Source organism: Tasmannia lanceolata, unplaced genomic scaffold (assembly GCF_043159265.1).
Source record: "Tasmannia lanceolata isolate RefF3 unplaced genomic scaffold, GAP_Taslan_0.1 ptg000026l, whole genome shotgun sequence".
NCBI lineage: Eukaryota > Viridiplantae > Streptophyta > Magnoliopsida > Canellales > Winteraceae > Tasmannia > Tasmannia lanceolata.
In genome coordinates this window covers 2,500,724-2,522,396 of record NW_027518703.1, presented here as the reverse complement: position 1 = coordinate 2,522,396, position 21,673 = coordinate 2,500,724, and the positions used below count along the sequence as shown (strand labels likewise).

Here is a 21,673-nt window from a genome sequence, read left to right as displayed (position 1 = left end):
ATATATGAAGAACTAGACCCTAAATGCCTTATAATAAGAAGGTGTAGGAAGAAAATTTCAAAAATATAATCAAAATAAACAAACCAAAATAGCGTACTTTATTTTGGCCCAAACATATGCCTTTTCATAATTTAAAAAATCCCTATAGTGAATAATTTTTTCTGTTGAGATTTCACAAAAAATTCCCTCTAGCTCGAAATCTCCAATATATTTCTCATACAGTTGTCTCTCCTCTTCACTATTTCTTCATGACTTTTGCTGTAGTCATTCTAAATTGCTCATTGTATTCATTGATGTTAATATGAGAGGATATTTCTTTTAGATATACTTGCCAATTACATTGAACTAATATGTAACTTAACTTTTTCCAAATGAGTAAAATAAACAAAAATATAATGCTTACTATTCTGCTCCTTTAAAACATTTTTGTACAAAAATATGAAGAATTAAACCCTAAATTCCGGTATAGTGAGATGGTGCAATATGAAAATTTCAACGGCAATTCTGAGCATTTTCATTTTATTTAGACGTACGTATATGGCTTTTATGCTTAAAATATGGATATTTTAATTCATTTTATTTGGTTTTGGCTATCACCAGGTATAAAAGGATGGAAATGTTTGGATGGCAGGAGAGAGAGAAAGCTCGATTTTGTTCAAATCCCTGATAGTTCAAAGAAAAGTAGAACTTATTGTTTTTTTCCTTTTAGAGTTGCATTTATCTTTTCATGTCTAGTTGACTCTTTGGTTTTGTCATGTATTGCATTACAGGAATGAAGCATACCATGGCATTGAGTATGGCTCCCTCTAGTATGCGTCGTGAGTGGGCTTGTTAAATTTGTTATGCCCTTAATACTTTCTTCTTTTATGAAAGAAGTTTGGAAATTAGAACCTAAAACATGAACAATTTTACACCTTTTAAAGTTGAATAATGATATGGTAATTGAGAGTGGAACATAACAAATACGCTCTTCAGGCCGTTTGGAGACGCGGATTTTAGAATCTTGGATTTCCATAGAATCGTTGTTGGGAGACGAGAGAAGAAGGAGATCGACCGTTTCACTTCTCTTTAGAATCTTGGATTTTAAGTAAGAAATCCAGGTTTTAGCAATCTCTCCCCCATCCTGAGATTTCTAAAACCTGGAAACATGGGATGATATCCAACTCTCTTGGTGACGGAAAGAAGGGCGAGAAACTTTAAAATCCAAGATTCTAAAGAGAAGTGAAACGGTCGATCTCCTTCTTCTCTCGTCTCCCAACTACGATTTTGAAGAAATCCAAGATTCTAAAATCCACATATCCAAACGGCCGCTTCATTTTTTTCTAAAAATGGAAAAACTACCCTTGTGTGATGTGGCAAGTAGAGACTTGTTCGGTTCCACTCTCAATTAGGCATTCGGTCTCCCTAGCTAGCCTCACTCTTTAAATTTTAATTCAATGGTGTCTCTTCATATCAATAATATCATGGTGACTATCTGCTAATATTTTATTTATGGGTGGGCTAGGTCTAATCGATCTAAAATGTCCACATGCTGGCTCTTCCCTAGGATCTCCAAGAATCGTCAGATCAATCCTAATTGTAAATACCCGAAATTCGCCTGCTTGTATACCGAGGGTATTTTGGTCAACAAGAATTAGATTAGAATTAGAGCTTCTTTAGAAAAATCTATAAATACATCTTTAAGAGAGATGAAGAAACCATAAACCATTTTTGCAGCCCTAAGAGAAGATCTACGTGGAGAAAGAGAGGAAGAACGCGATTTGGAAAGAGAGAACGCGAATCGAGGTAAGACTTTTGATCTTTATTGGTTAAACAAATAAAAGAAACCTAAACTAAGGATTTGGTGTGAAAAGAGAGGTGATTAGAGCTTTGATATGAACTCCATAATAGATCTTGGATTCCTTAGGATTCGTTTCGTGTGGAATCCCCAAAGAACTCAAGATCAATTATTTTTGTTTATAAAAATCCCAATATTGGAGGATTTGACTTAGAATTAGATTCATCTCTTAATAATTAACCGTTGTGATTTTTTAGTACGAAACCGGATCTATTGGATTCCTCTTGTCGACACGATTCAAATAGATCCGACCTCGCACAAATCGGAGTTTAAAGAAAAAGAAATGATTTATCAGGGTTATGCGGAATCGGGTAAAATCTGAAAAATCCCGCAACTCGAAAGAAAACCCAGCCCCGATATTTGGACGCCCGAAATTGGGTGCTCGGGCATCCGAAGATTGTGTTCGGACGTCCGACCTTGACGCCCGAATACACAGGATTTGGAACCCGAGAGTTGGTTTTTCCCAAAATTTCTCAGAGACGCTGAAGGAGGTGTCCGAAAGGGGGTTCAGATGTCCGAAGGGTTAGGTTCGGGCGTCTGAATGGTAAAAAAATTATAAGTTACTAGTAAAGGATGCACGTGCAACTAAAGTGTTGCTTGGGACCATCCGGTAAGGCATTTCGCGAAGCGACTGTTGCATGCAGAGCAGCCACCTCAAACGAATTAAATGCAATCAGAGCCTATGTGGCTTCTATCATGCAACGGATGCTGGGCGAAATGCCTTCCGGGGTGGTCCCTAGCAAATCCCCTAGTGTGTTATAATAACATAATTTCGTAACGTCGGGAGAGAAACTCGCTTCGTGGAAATTTTGAGAGAGAGACAGAGAGCTCCTAGTTGTGTTTGTTTCAAGAATTAAGCACAATATGTGCATTTGCAGAAAGGTTTTTTTTACATGGATTTTTTTATATGCGTTCCATCAGCCATAGATCACATAGATTTATCAATTAATGTTTCCTGCATACTATAGATAGCTTGTGTAGAATTAAAGGGTGTAAGGTATCAGACGGTACAACAAATATGATATGATCATGCAACCAGTTTCAGAACCTTTTTTTTTTGAATGGTAGTTTCACTCATTTTGCTAGCCAGGATCATTCAAATCTCAATGTCTTCCTAGTTGGCCAGTTTACATTAATCAACATAGAATTCCAGTATCTGGTAAACATGCTCCGAGATAGGCCTCATGTAACCGGATTTATGGCCAGTGCAGCATGCTATCTGCTTCAGAAGGGCTCGAAAACACCTTGACTAAGAGGAAGTCGAACCATAGACGAAAGCGTGCTAAATTCACCTAAAAAAGGATATATGCAGATCCAACCAAACTATAGAAGGGTTTGCAAGGAGAACATTTCTGGGTTGTAAAAATCAAGTTATAAAGAGAGGGAAAATCATGTCAGTACAAATAGAATGGTTAGTAGGGGTTGGTGGTTGCAAGTTAGGGATGAACATACTTTGGTTGCAGAAAAGCATTTAAAATGAGACTTTAAATCCCTTGGGCGAGAACAAAATATGATAAACAAAAGGAATAGTCCCGGTTAGAACTATTATAACACAAGAACATATGGATTTTGGGGTTTGGAGCATCTGGAAAGTATGTTGGTGGTTGCAACTTAGAGATAAACATACTTGGGTATTTGCAGAGCAATTAAAATGACATATTAGCAACAGGTATTCAGTAAAAGATAACCACAAAACATAATAACACTTGAACTCCCACGCCGAAGTGTTTTGGAATTAGATGAGTTTGGTAACTGATTAGCAGGCAGAAAAGAGCCAATTACATTAATTGTGGCTATCAAAATGTATTAAAAAAAATTTGAAAACTTAACCCAATTAGTTCTGATACTTTAATTTCATATTTCTTGTGAATATGAAATTAGCATTTTTTCGTCATTTGGAACCTCTTATAACATTTCGAAAAACCAATCAGCCTTAACAATGAGAAAGGTACAGCAAGATGAAGGAACAGGCTTTACCAAATCATGTAAGCCACCCAATGGGCAGTGATAGAGCTTGCCCAGAAAAGTCAAGTGTCATCATAGCTGCCAAGGAATATGGGAGACCACTCAGAAGTGTGTTATGTAGGAACGAAATCAAGTGCCTAAAAAAAAATGGAGGATAACAATAGCTCGTTATTTGTTCTTTGTCAAATCAAGATCTACAAGAAAACTTGGAATGATTCTCCAACTTGAAGTTACACAGAACACAATTGAATTCCCAAACTCCGAGGGGAATCTAATTAGCTGATAAATTAGAGTTTCTCATTACCCAGAGATGTAATGGAAGTTCGATCCTTAAAATAGATGGAAGAGTACTTATGATGATGAATGGATAATAGATTAAAGGATAAAGAGCAGCAAGCAGAAGAGGAGAAATTATATGGTGAATGTGCATTCAAGTCAGTATTCATGGTACGACAGAGGTACCGCCCTTGATATCTGATCGAGCAGCAGAATCTCATCCACGGTATAAAATCTTGCAGAAAAGTATGGGGTTTACAAATTACACTTATTTTTTTTTCAGATTTTTATTACCTGAGCTACTTCTGTCTCAAGAGACAGCAGTTATAATTTTTAGAAACTCAAAAATAAAATTTAGGAACTATGAAGAGGGCATGACAGATGACACTTTTCTTTTAATGGGACACAATGGGGCCTCTTGCCTACATACAAAGGCTTTGGAAGCATGCCTTAATCCCCCAACAGTCAACCGGACCTAAAAAGTGACTGCATTTATTCCATCACATTGAATCCAAGATTATTACAATTCCGAGTAAATGAATTTTCCACCTCATTCTGGACATCTTTTCCTAAAATGACATTATTTTCTCTATAAGAATAAAACAAACAATTGTATAATTGCGGGGTTGTCTCTATCTTTCTTGGTTTGTATCTGTGTCTTTGTACTTGAAGGGGGACCTTCTCAGTCTTCTTTTAATGAATTATGTTACCATTCAAACAAAAAAAGAATAAAAAAAAGGAAAATAATGAAGTGAGGAGTGCCCTCATCAAAATATAGTAGTGCTGATAACATTTCCCAAAAATTAATGAGCTGAACATAATGAAGCCAAAAAAAAGGAAAATAACGATTCACATAAATTTAGGATTCACATAAAATAGAGGAGAAGAGTACTTTTCCACAAGAACTGCCTCATTATAGCCTCACACCTGTCATATTTATGCAAAGTAATGCCTCTAAATTTGGAGCTCCCACAAGGAAATAAAGTTGAGATTGTTTCCCAAAAAGGATTCCATTAGCAAGAAACATAAGTACATAACTATCAGAGAATAATGGTAATTGAGGCTATAAAACACAAAATTAAAGAAATTAATTATTGAAATCTACTCACCGCATTTAGGCCTCGGAATTTTATGGCAGCAATGTCTTAAGTCTCTGCTGCTTCTTCCTGGGTGCCTACAAAAATACACTAATTTGAGATTAGAAAATAAACATGCATGTTTTCATTTTAATCTGTTGCAGTTTAGAATGTATCACATGATTTTTTATTTGAGAGAATTCAGGAGAGATATTTTACTGTGCCTCATGTGAGATTTTTACTTGGTTAAATGGTTGTCTTGAACTAAATGAAAGTGCCCAAGTAGAGATCTTTGTTCCATTCTACCCCTTCGATCCTGGCTTGCCACCTTTCATGTTGATGGTGTTTGCAACATATCAAAGAAATAACAGTCTTTTATCTCAATTGGATATTAAAAAAGAACTTTTTGACCGGTAAAGTTTCTCTTAAAAAAGTTCAATCAATTGTAAAGTCTCTATTAAACAGCCATATATTGGGCACATAAGTATTTAATGTGAAACCCTAAAGGATCGATCTGTCATAATTCAATGTCTACTAATATTGGCAAATAAATATTGCTAAGTGACCCAAAGTAATGGGAAGTTGAGCTTTCTCCTAAACCATTTAAAATATTGCAATTTTCCCAAGATAAAATAGTAAAAACAATAAAGAAGCTTACGAAGATTGGCAATGGAGGTGGAGGTAATGATGAAGAGAATCCAAATTGATGAAATATCCTCCTATCGCCATTTCCTGTAGCAATTCTGCCACATTTTCATCCTACCATAAAAAAAATGGCAATGGATGAATTTAATGCAATCTCCAAATGAATTTATTAATGAACATGATAAATATTAGGAAATTGATATTACCTTGGAGTGGATTGGTCTAAAAGGGGAGTGGAAATATCAACTCCGCTATGCTTTGGATATTTCCACTCCACTTTTAGACCAATCCACTCCAAGTTGGAGTGGATTAGTCTAAAAAGTGGAGCGGAAATATCAGCTCCCTATTTATTGTCAAATGCTTTCCTACTAAAAGGGAAAAGCCTGTGAAAGTTACATAAAATATAAAAACACAAAAGTTAAGAACATTGATGGCTGCCACGATGACACAAAATAAGGAGGTTTTGAGTCTTGACCCCCTGGAAATTGGTTATGTATCCTAAAATTTGTTGGGATGACGGTTTAAAATGTAATGGAAAAAAAATTGAATCCACCATGTTAGAATCCACAGGGCATAGGAAATTATCGGGGTATTTATAGGATTCCTCCTTAACAAACAGAAGGAAAATAAAATGTTGTTTGGTGTTAGGAGGTAAGATTTTTAAATATTATGAAAATAGCCAAAAATAAACGGAAATTTAAAGCGTATTTCCATACATTGACACCATTCACTCAAATCTAGGATGCTCTATAAATTTTTGTGCCTGTGCCTGGGACATGGTACAAAATAATTTCACACAATAGGATTGGGATCCAATGGACATGGATTGGATCCAGCTGTTATATCCAAACCTTATGATCTACAAATGATGCATATGATCCTAGCCCTTCAACAAAAGAAAGGCTTTCTCAGGCATTATTCCAGAAAGTTTAGTTATTGAAATATGCAGATCAAACATATAGAATATACGCCTGTTGTGGTGAAGGACCGTGGCTGAGAAGATGAAGATCCTTGATCACCACACTGTTCAGTTGATCCAGGAGAATGAGAAGGATGCATGGACTTATGATATTAGCATTCCTCACAGCAATGATAATAAAAAATCCGACTTGGTTGGTAATTTTTACCCAAGATAGGCAAGCCAAAATATTTTCAGAACTAAAACCAGAATATCAATGTAAAACCTGATAGTTCACTTCCCATCTGTCTCCATTCCATGAATTGAAGAATTCATGGAATATATATGTGATAGTTCTACTAAAAGACATGGAGCAGATATTCCAAAACTGATCTAATCATTGAGTATGAAGACATTGACAATTTATCTGAGTAGCATTTGTCAATATAAAAATGGACAGGGGCCAAACTTGTAGGGAATCTAACCGGGTAGAACTCGCCCCTAAAAGCTAGCCTTTAGAGGGGGGTGCCCATTCCCTTATAACCCATCCACATCCCATTCATTCTTCTGATTTGAACTATTTGCTTTCGTGTGGAACCCCAACAGAACTTGCTAATTTCTCAAAATTAATGTCTAAAATTTCCATTGTTTGTGTTTTAGAAGAGGGATACATATCAATACAAAGTATACAAAACTTACATTCTGAAGGTCTTTTGTTCACAGGAACTATACCATGAGTACATATGACAACACTAAGGCTGCAAAAATCAGTCTTCAAAAACAAAAAGACAATAAAAAAAGGACAATCAAACTATGCGAATGCTACGAATGTGAAAGAAGTGATAATGATTCTTTAAATTGATAATGGATGCAGATGCAATACATCATGACACAATAGTACACATTAATGTTATAAATAGAAAGAAAAGCATTTGTCAATTAGTAATAGGTGAAATACTCACAGTTGTATAGTGAAACAAAGTCATCAATTGATGCATCGCTGCTTTTGATTCTTGTTTCAAATTTCTTTGAGAGGTAAGTTCGAAACCAAGGCGGGAGAATCAATTAAGGAATAACAAAAAAAAAAAAAAAAACCATGTGAGACAACTGAAACATAGAGGACCATAAAGAATACAACATACAAAATCCATTATAATTACTTATCAAGATAGCAATCTGAGTTGTGCCATTGAGGGCATAAGTCATCATCGTAGAAAGCACCCTGCAATAAGAAATAGACTTGCAAGGGGGCTTCCGCAAGCCATGCGGCATCACATATCTCAAAGGAAAGTGAAATCTGGAAAACCCTTCTTCTCCGCTTTATCAAACAGACGGGATAAAACCATTTGGAACCTTTTCGATTTCTAAGAGAGGGAGGCAAGAGAAACCAGAGCTAAAAGGTAAAAAACTGAGACGAAACGCTTCCCTTGGATGAAAACGCATGGCATGGTAAAGCAATACAGGTGGCGAGATTTTTGCACATAACTCGAGAGGCGTGAAATGACGCAAATGCCCCTGCAATATTGTACCTGATGGGAAGATTAACAAAGCAAGGGCAGGGAAGTTTAACAAAAGGAGCAGACGGAACTTTCACATGGTTTTCCCTTTTAGTAGTATAGGATTTTGGAATTCTAACTCAGTCTATGTTTTGCCTAAACCACTTGGACCCTTATGTGATGCAAATAAACTATTTGAATTAGGTAATTGACCCTCGAGGAAAGGGATTAAAGAAAGTAGTGCGGTATTGAGGTACGTAATTCCGTCCTACTTTAGTGTTGCAATTTACCATTCGGTATCACATCTTTTGATTATAGTTGCCTAACGTCTTTTGAACATGTGAACCTTTGAATAGAATTTCAGATCTTTATTTGGGTCTTGCTTGCATAACCATTTTCATTTATTAAAATCTATGAAATCTTGCTATTTGGTATACTCATTGGATGTATCTCTCCTAACTTGGAACTTTTGTGAAAACCTTCACAATCTCTTCAGAACTATGAACCTTTGGACTATTAGACACTCTCTACTATATGAAACCATTGTGGAACTCATGTGAAACACTCACTTCGAACTTTGAACACCTTCTTTTGGACTATGTGAACTTTGGACACCTTTTGAGAAGCTTAGGTCTTTATGTGAACTTTTGGGCCCGCACCAATGGGGATAGTACATTGGCATATGTGAGGCTTGTCAGTGAGCCTATACGCTGACCTTGTCGACAGGTATGTGAACCGGTTCGACACCGTAGGCGGTCAGTGTAAGCGATAACTCGCTTTTGGGACCCGTGGGCAGTCAGGGTTAAAATAACTTGCTTTTTGGACTAAGCCGATGATCTCAGGGTGGTATCGTACCTATATGAATTCCCTTCAGTGACCCTCAGAATCTGTGGCCCCTTTGTTGTGACCATGGTTTTAAATTTCGACTGCGGATTTTGATGAGGACTGAAACGAAAAGGTACCGAAATTGAAATTCCCGAAATTTACAAAATTTCGTTTGAAATTTTGGAAATTTCTATTAAAATAATAATTTTTTATTGCGTTAACTAATTTTGATGAAATTCCGGTAATTTCGATCCATATTTCGTCCCTAAAATCTGGGATTTCGGCTAAAATTTCGGTTTTGGATAAATCCTGTAGCTATTGCTCTTGTGATTAGCCATGCTTTCGTACCTTTGCACCTGTTTTGTTCATATAATGGCCTTCCTTATTGAAGCATGCTTGACCCCATTTTTGTAGTGCATTATTATGTACTGGGCTTCGGCTGACTATGGTTTATCATTTTCAGAGTTTGATCCTTGTGGAGTCAACGAAGAGGCGCAGGCGTGATCTTGATTTCCGCTTATTATGCTCTTTTCAGTACGTTTACATTCTTTAGGCAGTGAGTATTGTTTAAGATTATGGAGACCGTGTCATTTGAATCTGTTACCTTGATTATTATGGGATTATGGGTTAGATGAGAGAATTTGAGATTTTAATGGATTGATGTAAGACATTTAAATTCAGTTATTTAGATTATTGCAGACGGTATTGATATTGCTTCGTTAGCCTTGTATGCTTGTGAAGCTTGCTTTACAGGTATACGGCGTTGTCGCACCCTTAAGCCTTGTGTTGTGAATATGTATGTATGTGTTTGGCTTGGGGGTGTGACACTATTCATTTAGGCAAACATAAGAGATGGGAATCCAGGAAGAGGAGGTGGAAGAATCATTTCCCTATATACAAGCCATTGAATCTCTCATCAATATTTTTAACATAATCTTAGACATTATTTTTTTGAAAGTAAATGGCTAGATGCTATGAAATCCGAAATGGACTCTATGTATTCCAACAAGATCTGGACTCTAGTCGATCCACCAGAGGGTATAATCTTAGACATTATATTGCAAACAAAAAAGAATATATATAATTAATGAAACATACAATGGGCAATAGATTCATGGGGAAATGATAGAGGAATTATACTAAATTGTAGTCGACTTTGCTAAGCATGAAATGATAGGGGAAGTGATATTTCCACCACATAAGTTTAAAAAAAGTCACTCCTGTTTATAGGGATTTACTACGGTATTTTTCAAAAGAAAAGTGATATTTTCGCCCATTATTTGCTGAAAATAACAAAGAAACATGTGAATGTAGTAAAACCAAGAGCCAAATTTTATGGAGAGAGATTTTCTTACTCCAATTCCGTGAGATTTCCACCCAAGCCAATTTTTAAGGATTTATCACTCAATGATAAGAAACTGCAACGAAGAAGAGAGAGAGAGAGAGAGAGAGAGAGAGAGAGAGAGAGAACGATATCTTGGATGCATCAGTTTCTCCTAGAAATGGAAGATCTGGTGGATTTAGGCAAAACGAAATAAGCTACCCAAAAAGTTAAATTAGTATTAATTGTGGGTGTCGGCAAATTTGATTTTTGAGGGGTGCAAATACAAATAAGAAAGCGGCAAACTTGATTTGTGAGGAAAAACTTTTCCAAGAGAGAGTATTCTTTGAAAAGGAGAATGACATTATGGAATCCTACAGGCTTAGTACATATGATAGATAGATAGATAGATTATTGATAGATAGATACGTATAAAGAGAGAGAGGATTGGATTCTCATATATGTATGAAATAGGTTTGAATTCTTGGCCAAAAATTCATTTCCATCATTGTATGGAAGACCAATACTAATTGCAACAGCTTAATATGGAATCCCATCCATAACAGCTCATGCAATTTACAACGGTTCATTCCTTAATGTGGAAGGCTACCATTAATTGAAGATTACTCTCCCTAATATGGAATGTTGTAGAGGGTCAGCTCAAATATGCCAACCATGCACCACCATGCCGTCATGCAATCATGGATTGTCTTGTTAGAAGGGTCGTATAACCCTCGAGCAAAATCGCTATGTACAGCGGAATAAAATCGCATAATACACGAATTAATTTTCAATTCTGCCCTTAGCCCAAGATTTCTAGGAACTAGATTATATTTTGATGATAAAATGAATAGATACAAATCATACCTTTGTAGAAATTACCACGAAAAAGATGGTCTGCTTGATCTACTTTCTGAATCGTCACGAACGAACTCTTCTTCGCGAACGCCGCAAGTTGATCCGATGGGATCCTTTGATATTTACACAAAGGGATAGAACAACTCTTGTTCTATTTAGGGATTTGATCTAGATCAGATCTAATGGATGGGATTATCTTAATTGTAGATGGAGCTTTAATGGTGAAGAACTAGAAGTAATTGAGAGGGAGAGAGAGAGAGAGAGAGAGAGGGACGTTTCTCACTTATGGGAGGTTTTCCAAAAGCAAATATCTTCTTGTAAAAAAAAACCAAACATCCACTCTTGCTTATATATTTGAAGTTTGTTTTCTTTTTAAAACTCTATAATATCTCACTTAGATATTATCCAGTACAAGTTGTAAGTTTTCAAAACTTTTAGAAAATTAAAAACCCCAAACATTTTGGCATCCCAATATGGGCGTGTTTATTTGCCCAGGCAATTTGTTTGCAAACCTAATCCCAAAAAAATCTCCTATAAGATCTCCCTTCAATATTTCAAAGGATAAGGGTTTCCTTATAAAACTAGATTTGCTATTTAATTATATTAAGATAATAATAATAATATCTTCCAATAATACCCTCAAGTGTTGGACGAATTCCATTTTCAGGGCACTTTGACTAACAATGTCCCACTTGCTCTTAACATGAAATTTTATCCAATAGGGTTAAATTCAAATACTTATTTAATTCTTCTAATTAAATAAGTGATTCCCATCCAATGGGAAGAAAGCCCCATCCAATTAAAATATATAACCTATAATACCTCTTTTGGTTAACACTTAACCAATTTGGTATTCCCAATCTATCCCATAGAGTACATACACTATGATATCCGTTCCCTTTGCATCAAATGCAACGAAACAAGTTCATTTGTCCAATCAAATAAATGCGGGAACCTTATTTGAAGATATAAACAGGTCATTCGAGTTTTGAGTTGGATCGTTGCAGGAAATAACTGTCGATCCTGCAGAACCCAATGAAGGGCCCCACTACGATATTTTTTCCATAATTCGAAAACCACAATCACATTGAGTTAGTGGCCTCCATCAAGACGTAACCATGAAGATGATCGTCTAATCATCTTACCCCTAATCACATCCAATATGTACAATCCCTTTCTTCGTTCTCGATCTACTAAGTTGGGTCATGTGGGGCGTGGACATATCTGCCCCTGCCCCCGGGGCCCACTCTAGGTATACCTTTCAGTCAAGCAGCTTAGGCCCGCAAATGCATTTGCTAAAACCATTCAAAATATTTTCAGAAAAATATTTGATAAAGCATTTATCAAATCTACCTGGCCACGTATTTTATAGGCCTACTGCTCTGACCAAAGCTATAGATGGTTCCCTCATGTGTATGAGGCGGAGAATTCCTTGTCAAGTATCACTATTAATCTCAGAAGTTTGTCCACGATTCCAGTACCACCCTTAAATGATTCCTAAGAGAACCATTATAAGATGGACCAAGATAATTGGATGGGCCCACAGACCAATAAGATCCCTCAGGTCAAAGGACATGTAAAGGGTCATGTCTGGTGGAATAGCCTTATTATCTCCTGTCCACAGGCTATTCCAATGAGATCCAGTTCAGAGCGCAATCTCAATTGTCGCTCCCACTCTTCTTGCTGAGGGTCCACTACCCAAGTGACTGAGATAAGTCACCCCACGACACTTGCATGTCAGCAAGATTGGTGCTGGTTGTGTACAAGAGGAGATGTCCAATCTCCACCCCAAGCAAAAACTTTTAAGGTTTTCAAAGAACACGAATTCATATCTCCCTGCTCCCTAGGATCTGTGAATCCTTGAACATGGTATTCCTACTTTGCTCTCTAAGGACTAATATGTATAAAACAAGCACATCTCACAGATTAACAAAATAGCACCCAAAGTTGTCATGAGATAATTCTCTATTAATGAAAAAATGCAAGGTACACTGGAATTTAAAGTAATCTTCCAGACTTTAGATCCAGTCGTGCATATATCTAAGACCCATTCCTCAACATGCTTGTCAAACACTTTTTGACTAAGGGACTTAGTGAAAGGGTTTGCCACGTTATCCGTTGAAGCCCCGCTGAAGCCACCTTTGCTATGGCAACATCTCATCTGTCTATGATCTCCCGTATCACATGATACTTCCGAAGGCTGTGCTTAGACTTCTGATGAGACCTTGGTTCCTTTGCTTGACCAGTAGCCCCGTTATTATCACAATACAACATAATTGGTCTCTCAACAGAGGGAAAGACGTCAAGGTCATCCAAAAACTTCTGCAGCTATACTGTCTCTTCCGCCGCTTCACTGGCAAGGATATATTCTGCTTCAGTGGTAGAATCTACTGTGGTGTCTTGTTTACAACTCCAAGATATCGCTCCACTTAGCCAAATTAAAAATAAAGCCTGAAGAAGACTTCATGTCATCAACACTGAAAGTCCACGTCGGTAAAGCGAGAAACCACTAACCCGTCTGCTCTATAAACCAAACAATAATGTTTGGTTCTTCTAAGATATTTAAAAATATGTTTAACCGCCATCCAATGCTCAGGACCTGGGCCTGACTGATATTTGCTAACCACACTTACAGAATGACAGATATTTGGCCTTGTACATAACATGGCGTACATAAGACTTCCCACAGCAGAAGCATATGAAACTTTATTCATCATCTGCTTCTCCTCAGATGTCTTTGAAAATATCTTCTTGGATAGCCTGATTCCATGCTTGAAAGTGATTAATCCCTTCTTGGAATCTGTTATATTAAACCTTACCAGTATCTTGTCAACGTAAGCCTCCTATGATAGCCCAAGCTTCCTACTTTTTCGGTCCCTAAACAATTTAAGTCATAATATATAAGAAGCTTCACCTAGATCTTTCATTGCAGATGTACTGGAAAGTAATAACTTTGTGTTAGATAACATTCCTACATCATTCCCAATGAGTAGAATTTCATCCACGTATAGAACCATAAAGGTTACGGTGCTCCCATTGACCTTCTTATATACACAAGCCTCATCAACATTTTGAGAGAAACTAAACTCTTTGACTGCTTGATCAAAATGATGATTCCAACTGCGAGATGCTTGCTTTAATCCATAAATGGATCTCTGCAACTTGCACACTTTCTGATTATCCTCTCCAGTAGTCTCAAAACCTTCTGACTGGACCATATAAATATCTTCCTGAACATTTTCATTCAATAAGGCGGTTTTGACGTCCATCTGCCAGATAATCATGTGCAGCGATAGCCAACAAAATCCTAATGGACTTTAACATAGCTACAGGTGAGAAGATTTCCTCATAATCAATTCCAGCCTTTTGAGAATATCCCTTTGTCACAAGCCGTGCCTTGTAGGTCTCCACCTTTCTATCAGGGCCCTTCTTTCTCTTCAAGATCCATTTGCATCCAATGGGCTTAATACCCTCTAGTGGATCGACTAGAGTCCAGACCTAGTTGGAATACATAGAGTCCATTTCGGATTTCATAGCATCTAGCCATTTGCTCGCATCGATGTCTAACATCGCCTCTCTATATTTAAGGGGATCCGCTTCTTCTATGTTTGGATTACTTTCCTCACCCAGATAGAGATATCTATGGGGTCTTCTGATCTCCTTAATACTATGTCGAAGTGTTGGAGTAGGCTCATTAAATTCTTGCTCAGTTTCCTCATATCTCTCTATTGGATTTGCTTTTCCAAGGGAATCCTCTCCATCTCACCTGCATCTTGGATGAACTCTTCTTTCAAGAATGTGGCATTCCGGCTTACAACATAAATTTGTCCGCCAGGATTATAAAACTAATAGAACTTTGTTTCCTTAGGATATCCAATAAAAAGACACCTTTCGGTTCGAGTCTCTAACTTGTTAGCACTTATCTTTTTAACATGGGCCGGACAACCCCATATCCTCATGTGATTCAATGGGGGTTTTCTACCTGCCCATAACTCATATGGAGTCCTTGGTGCTAACTTAGTTAGGAATCGATTAAGGATAACGAGCGTTGTTTCTAAGGCATACCCCCAAAGAAATAGTGGTGCCTTGGAAAAAATCATCATGGATCGAACCATGTCTAACAAAGTTCGATTCCTTCTTTCTGACACATCGTTCAACTCAAGTGTGGCAGGTGGAGTCCATTGAGACGTAATTCCATGTTCTTTTAAGTAGTCCTTAAACTCATTTGAGAGATACTCTCCTCCCCTATCGAAGCGAAGAATCTTGATTTTCTTATTTAACTGGTTTTCTACTTCATTCTTGAACTCCTTGAACTTTTCAAGGGTTTCAGACTTATGTCGCATTAGGTACAGATATAACCTTGAATGGTCATCCGTGAAAGTCACAAAGTAGACAAACCCTCCTCTCGCATGATGAGAAAGAGGTCAACAAACATCCGTCTGTATTAACACCAACACACTTTCGCTTCTTCCACTCTTGCCTTTAAAAGGAATTTTGGTCATTTTGCCCTGAGACATGATTCACAAGTTGGAAAGGGTTCCACTTGAATAGAATCCAATGGACCATTTTTCACTAACCTTGTGATCCGCTCTAGGCAAATATGACCTAATCGAAGATGCCAAAGTTTAGTTGGAATTACCATGTCCCTTGCTGTTTTGAGGTTTTTAACATCAATGGATGACAGAATCCTAAACTTCCGTCATCGCCTCTTCTTGAAAGAGAATTTCTAAGACTTGGAAAAAATTCCAAAGAATGCAATGAAACTCTCTAAACTGGAATAGATTTCAACTTTTGTGGAAATCTAAAGAAATAGGATTGAGAACTCAACTTTTGTATACGATCATATATACAAATATATGAGGGGTCAAAAGTATAGACTAAAGTCAGTAATCACATCTGCCATTTTTACCATGCGAGGGCCTAGTCATGATACCAACCAACACTCACATCCAACTTTTAATGCCACACATTTGAACATAAATGCTAGGATTTGCCTCTGGTGATTGAACAAAAATTAAGAGAACTTGACCCATAGTTTATACAACTCAAACATTAACTCTAAAACCTCTAGGATTGGGCAAATTTTAGGCATTTGATGAGAAGATCTTATTGATATTGCTTTGCCTTCATTTATGAATATATTAACCATGCGGATAAGGCAAGCAAAAATGGGAGTTATTCAATATCATTGAAGAACAATATGACCATACTATCTTCATTTAAGTAGTGCTATTATCAGTATGGGCAAGGATCAATGTAGTGCAAACATCAATATAATGCAAATATCAGACCTGGTGTAGCATTCTACTCAACATAGTATCAATATCAAATTAAAGGCAAAACCCATTCATTTCAATGCAGGTATCAGAACCTAATGCGACGAGCAAATCATTATGCAGTTGCATCACTTCTTAATTCATTCATGAAAACAAACATGTAATCCTCACAACCATGATCCTGTTGCCATACAAGCTCATCTGGATTAATTTCCCCAAAATCAATTAACAAAGATATTCACCAACTTGAAAGTGACAGACAAGCTATAAGAAATTATATGACTGTGAAGCATGGTTATTTCAAAATCATTTCCACACAAGCTAAAAGAACAATGAATTGGAATTAAGACAGAATTTGAGACCAATTAGTTAAAGCATTCGAAACATTTTAGGCACTATGACAAACTAGGCAAGATTTAGAAAGAGAATGGAACCAGAGAGTGCTATTTTCAGTACATAGCAATATGCTTGCTTATTATCAAAGAAAGCTTTAGGAAGTTAATAATTCTGCTCTGAATAGATATTACGGTGGGAAAACAACCAGCTGAGTCCTTGAAAATCTTAACAAATACACCTCTAAGCAAACAAAAATAGCCACCAAAGAGTCCAGGGCCATATGATGGCAGCAACAATATGTGTCTGAACCCAAATTACTAATAACAAGGATATTAGACCCAAAACTTACATTCAACACCATATCACAATTCTCACTGAAACACTAGCCCAGCTAAAGAAATGAACTGGCATGTCAAAATCAAGGCCAGATCCATGGATTGAAATACAACAAGATTTTAAAATGCTTATGTGAAAGTTGGGTCATGTAATACATGCTATCTATGTTGAAATCTAAAAAGGTGTAAATGACAGATGAAAAACACACTCATTTGACACAAATCTTTGGAAAATACAGCCAATTGACACAAATGATCAGACATAAATATCCATTTCTATCATTTTGGTCATGTAGTGCAGAGCAATCTTGTGCAAATTCTAAAGCATGGGTTTATTAACTGATCCAAAAGAGAAACATGCTAAACCAAATTGCTAAAGAAAATGACTATGACAATCAGATTTTATCCAATTATCAAAATTAGGGAATCCTAATGTCTAAAACTTGAACAAGAGCAAAGTATTACCTGTGTTGGAGCGAAATTGCCGAAATTTGGCGGAGATTGTCGGTAATTTGCAATTTGCAGAAACGAACCTGATTTGGAAGGGGTAGAAGATGGTGCTGAAGATGACAAAGCTCCGGCGAGATTACCGGAGAGGGAGCTCGGTTTCTCTCTCTACTCTCAGCTCTAACCCTTTTGCTAGGGTTATTTTTCTAACCTAGAAGACCCCACTCTGCAAGTCTCCCTCTATATCTCCTTCGGATCTCTCATCCCTCTCTATTTCTCCCACTCTGAATTTTCAAACGAAAATGGAGGAGGGTTTAGATCAAAGAAGTGATTAGTTGAAGTGGGTTTGGGTAATGGTGGTGGCTGCAACTTGGAATCAAGGTGGGGTCGAAGTAATGGGGTCAGATTTGGGTGGAGGTGGTAGAGACTCGTAGTCTTCTTCTTCTTCTTCTTCTCTAAGCAAACGTCTATCTACAAACCCTAATTGAATGAAGTCCCATGGTGGTCTGAAGTTGCAGTGGTCAGAGGTAGTGGTGGGTTAAGCTGATGGTGGTGAAGAGGGAGATGATCGGTGGAAGGTGGTGGTGGCAATGTCGATATGAAGAAGAAGGTGGTGGACAGTGGCTTCTCCTCTCCCTTTCTCTCAATTTCTCTCTCTGCTCTCCTTCCCTTTTTCCCTAAAATGAGAATGACCCTCCCCTTACAACCCTATGTTTGGTTGCTTGTAGATGGCTGAGAGAATAGGAGATAAATAAGTAAGAGAGAATTAGACAGGCATGGAAGAAAATGAAAGATAGGGAGAATATTAGGAGGGAGATTTGCGAGTAGTGTTTGGTTGCGCAAGAAAATTAGCAGAAGATGTAGGGTGTCATTATCAAAATATAGGTGTAAGAGAGAGAAAAAGAATAAGACAAGAATTTCTCCTAATTCCCCCAACAAATTTTTCTATTTTGGTGAAAAAAGGGGAGAAGATTATGGGGGGAAAGGTGTAAATGACAACCAAACATGCTTTGGGGAGATCTTATGCATTTGAAACTCCTACAATCCCCCCAAAACAAGCAACCAAACAAATAAATTTACCACCCCCTTTTGTTCCTTAGACAGCCCCTCCTTTCAATGGATTTATGACTACTCCTTCACTCTACATCCATTGAACAAACATGCTTGTCCTCTTTTTCTTCCCTGGACAGGCCCCATGCAACATATTTTTCATAAATTTTCTATTCCTTGGGGTGGTTTGGGTAAGAAAGGGGTGAGAATATACTCTTTCACTCATTGAAATGATATTGACACAATCATGTTGTGATAAGCACCAATTCACCCATCTTTTCTTCTCTTAAGCTTGAAAGGGTAATTTGAGAACAAAATAACCTTTTAATGACTCCTAAAGCAAATCAATAGGCAAGATGGGTTAGTGAAAATATCGAAACAAGATTGTACGGGTAAGCCTCGGAGTTTGGGGACCTCAATAGGGTATTGTAATACCAATGCTCAGTGGCGTTTTTGTACTTTTTCATTTTTTGTAAAAACATGAAGGATATGACTGGGGTAACTACACGAGGGGTTCCAATAGGAGTTTAGGGATTCCCGAGGCTCTCCAAAGGATTCAAAATGATTTGCAAATGGCCATTTTTCGGGGGCTCGGTTTTTCAGAAATTTTGATATTTGGTTTCAGCATTGTATTCGACTTTGGGACTTATTTGATTTTGGGAATTTATTCGATTTTGGAATTTTTTATACGACTTTGGGATTTGGGAACTTTAGACCCGGTCAAAATGGGGTGTCTACAGTAGGGAAGCAAGAACAATGTCTATCTACGTTTCTGCATCCATGATGGCCCCCAAGATGTCGAGTTCATTAAGAAAACCCATCATCTTCTACATATGGTCCCTGACCGGGGTTCCCTCTACCATCTTAGTTGATACAAAGCCCTTTATTGCAATCAGTCTAGCTGTGTGACTCTGTTTTCAAAATAATTCTTTTAGATTAAGCATTATTTTACATCTATAGCCATTCCAACATGTTACTGTTGCAACACATTGGACATGGAGCCAAGAGTATAACACTTAGCCATTTCATTATCATCAATCTATTGCTGCCTCCTGTCCCTTTCAGCCTATGGGGCATCGACAGTAGGCTCTTTAGGTTCAGCTGTGGTAAGATCCCAGTAAATTTTCACAGCTGTTAAAATCAGCATCAAATTCCTTTTCCAGTCAATGTAATTAGGGCTGGTTAACTTATTATCCTCTAGGATTCTAGCTAGTGGGTTGAATGAAGTCATTGATCTACATTCAATGAAAAAAGAAAGGCACACATTAGCAAAACTACCAAATTTAAGTTCATTAATTTCATGACATATTTCCATCGGATCTGGGTTTTCGATCTACGATGGTACCATCCATTGTCCGTCTCATTCACGGGCCCCTCAACCTCGCGAATTAAGAGAAATTTGTAATTTCTCCAATGGGTATCAGAAACCTATCCATAACTTTGAACAAGCAGATTCTTCTAATCCATTATGTCTCACATAATATCCGATTTTTCTTTTGGCCTCCAAGCAGCGCAGTATGTTTATCCTTTGGGCTTCAATACCCTTTGCTTGGCTAAGTTAGACCCATTGCCTCGAAAAATAATGTAAATTTACAAAAGCTTCTGCTTTGGCATGTGACCTTTGCATTTTCGCATGTTTTCCTTATCCCCACGGGAATCTAACGGTTACTCTAGCCAAGAGAATGGAATCGACTTCTGCTTGGACATGTGATCGTTCTATTCTTTTGACTAGCCAACCACTAGATGGCTATGGAAGGCCATGGCGTTTAATTCTTTTAATTTGAACTCCATTTATCAACTTAATATTATAATGAGAGTATTTTTATAGTGTGAGTGTGAATACAACATTACTTGCATGTTTTAAGCAAACAACCATCCAATGGAATAAAACATGCATTAAACAACCATAAAGCAATCATAAGGCATCCATCGCATGAACACATATATCCAAACCATAGGCTCAATTTGCTATTTGGGTTGTAGGAAACTCCACATACCTTATTATAACAAGGGTATCCCCACGACTCCACATTACCAAACCGAGGGTAAATTTTGGGCAACTAAGTGCTTTCGCACTAGGAAAATTCGCCGACCTCAAGGCGAATCATCCAAAGGGATAAGATCTCAGATATATGCCTCATCAAAAATTACTAAGTAAATTAGCAACATTAGTGTGTATGTTCGTCCTTGGTTGAATAAAAAACCGCCATCATCTGCCAGACCTTCTGAAGCATCTCTATGCCACGGTTGATTTGATCCGTCTGTCAGCCTCCAAGTTAATGATCTGATAATCAATTGAGCTTATTCACATAAAATAAACTACCCTAGTGTCCTACACTAGCCTAGGTAATCCATATATCATGATCAAATCTCCATGGGAAACTAGTTGTCTGCGCACTTGCCCAGAGGGAGTATAACAATTAAATAAAATTAAAATTAATACATTGCGAACAATATGTGGGACAAACCACGAGTGAAAAGATAAATAACTTGCACATCCTAGCACATAAAACCATAAATTAACTCATGCCTGTAGCGCAACTTTTATATGATCTAAGAAATCACCATAAAAATTTTTGCGTGAATACAATATCGTTTGACAGGAAAAATAAAAATGTGTCCTGTACTGGGGACACAATCCGGATAGCATGACCTCTCGGATAATATTGAGTAGGATTCAATTATCCGAAAGACCTATCATAGTTCTGATCATGTTACAAACTCCTCAAGACATTTTTGGAAAAGACCATGCCTAGGTTACAGGTTTTTCAAACTTGTTTGAGGTGAAAATAAAAAACCCGCTTCAATTTTTGCACCAAAATTCCAGCAATTCCAGCAAGTTACATGCAACTTCAAGAAATCATATCTCCTAATCCGCCCGTTGGATTTCGATGATTTGTAATGCGTTGAATTCGTATTCGAGTGTACTTTACAACCAAAGAAAGCGATCATTCGAAGAAAAAATCAGAAAGAAGATCAGATTTGTTATTTTCTAAAAATAGTCCTATGCCTATTAAAATCATACAAAGACT

General features: G+C 37.3%; 1 long non-coding RNA gene across 12 annotated transcripts; it reads right to left on the bottom strand.

Annotated features, from left to right (window-relative positions):
* Positions 1-2,839: 2,839 nt before the first annotated feature.
* Positions 2,840-18,372, bottom strand: LOC143858407 (uncharacterized). 12 transcript variants are annotated; one of them, XR_013238953.1, is made up of 6 exons: positions 17,610-18,372; positions 7,660-7,723; positions 5,813-5,913; positions 5,397-5,482; positions 5,188-5,252; positions 2,840-3,880 (listed from the first exon to the last, which is right to left on the bottom strand). It is a non-coding gene; the product is annotated as an uncharacterized LOC143858407 (long non-coding RNA). The 12 variants fall into 12 exon arrangements; XR_013238951.1 differs by lacking the exon at positions 2,840-3,880 and adding an exon at positions 4,551-5,005; XR_013238954.1 differs by lacking the exon at positions 5,397-5,482 and having other exon boundaries at positions 2,840-3,939; positions 5,188-5,265; positions 17,610-18,371.
* Positions 18,373-21,673: the final 3,301 nt, after the last annotated feature.